The sequence below is a fragment of the Mus pahari genome, chromosome 3 (genome assembly GCF_900095145.1).
Source record: "Mus pahari chromosome 3, PAHARI_EIJ_v1.1, whole genome shotgun sequence".
NCBI lineage: Eukaryota > Metazoa > Chordata > Mammalia > Rodentia > Muridae > Mus > Mus pahari.
The window spans coordinates 20,730,734-20,732,712 of NC_034592.1; positions in this window are offsets into that span (position 1 = coordinate 20,730,734).

Here is a 1,979-nt window from a genome sequence, read left to right on the forward strand (position 1 = left end):
CTCTGCCTCCTGAGTGCTGGGATTAAAGGCGTGCACCACCACTGCACGGCTCACCCTGCAGTCTTATATGACCAGACCGCTATCGATGTGGGCAAATGTTGGAGTCTGTAGAGGGCACACAGGACTCTCATCAGGATGGACACCTGCTGTGTTCCATCCACCTGCCTCCTACATAAGCTGTACTAGACCAGCAGGGGGAGCCTGACCCTTAACACATGCAAGATGTCCACTTCTAGAACCTCACATTATGTGAGAGTTCCTTCACAATACTGTCTCTGGGGAGGAGTTGAACGAACACAAACTTACACACATGCACGCGCGCGCACACACACACACACACACACACACACACACACACACACACTTAGCCAGATAGCTCTCTCTTCTTTGGAGGCCTACCTCTGGCACACAGGCCCACCGCCTGTGTGATGGAGACAGGTGGTAATTCTGACCTGGAGCTTCTCTTCTGTTAAATGGTAATGCTGGGGGTGAGGTGTGATTTGTAGAGTGTCCACCCCCAACTCCCAGAAAAGAATGTCGGGGGCTGGAGAGATGGCTCAGTGGTTAAGAGCACTGACTGCTCTTCCAGATGTCCTGAGTTCAATTCCCAGAAACCACATGGTGGCTCACAACCATCTGTAATGGGATCCCGTACCCTCTCCTGGTGTGTCTGAAGGCAGAGACAGCGGACTCACATACATACATACAATAATTAAATCTTTAAAAAAAAAAAAAAATGCTGGGCATGGTGGCGCACGCCTTTAATCCCAGCACTAGGGAGGCAGAGGCAGGCAGATTTCTGCATTCGAGGCCAGCCTGGTCTACAAAGTGAGTTCCAGGACAGCCAGGGCTACACAGAGAAACCCTGTCTCGAAAAACAAAACAAAACAAGTCGGTAGAGAATACTATGGTTTAAGAGAGAGGCAGAGGCAGGTCCAGGAGCAAAGCAGCATTCAGCTCTCCTGATTTTGAGGCAAGGCACTTAATACTGGCCTGTCCATCTAAAGAGGCAGCAATAATACTGGGAAATCGAGGTACTCTATCTCAGCTTCAAATCTGGGTTATAGGATGTACACCATACTTAAATATTCTTACTCCTCCCCCCAAGCTCCCATATAGTGTCTCACGATGTATCTCTGGCTGGCCTCAAACTCATAGACCCAACTGCCTCTGCCTCCAGAATATTGGGATTAATAGAGTGCACCACCACACCTGGTACAATAAATATTCTTGATCAGCAAGAAGCAAGCTCGTAAAAATAAAATCAAGCCAGGCGGTGATGGCGGTGCACATCTTTAATCCTAGCATTAAGGAGGCAGAGGCAAGATCTCTCTGAGTTCCGGGCCAGCCTGGTCTACAGAGAGAGATCCAGGACAACCAGGACTACACGGAGAAACCCTGTCTCGAAGAAAAAAAAACCCAGAAAAACAAAAGAAAGGAAGGAAGAAGGAAGGAAAGAAAGAAAAAGAAAGGACTTCCTCTGGGGGCTGGTGAGATGGCTCAGTAGGTAAGAGCACCCGACTGCTCTTCCAAAGGTCCGGAGTTCAAATCCCAGCAACCACATGGTGGCTCATAACCATCCGTAACAAGATCTGACTTCCTCTTCTGAAGTGTCTGAAGACAGCTACAGTGTACTTACGTATAATAAATGTACTTACATATAATAAATAAGCAACAAAAAAAGACAAAAAATAAATAATAAATCTTTAAAAAAAAAAGAAAAGAAAGGACCTCCCCCCCACCCCCCAACTATTCCAACATAGCAATTCTCAGCTCACCCTGCCCAGCTTGGAGGAAAGCCCAGCCAGCAAGTGGGTCTTGCCTCTTAGACCTGAGCCCTTCTGACACTCACTGACCCCTGAACACTGCCTCTGACATCCCCCACCTTCCCCACACATACCCTCACTGACACCCCCCTCCCCCCACAATACCCTCACTGACATCCCCCTCCCCCCACATACCCACACTGACATCCCCCC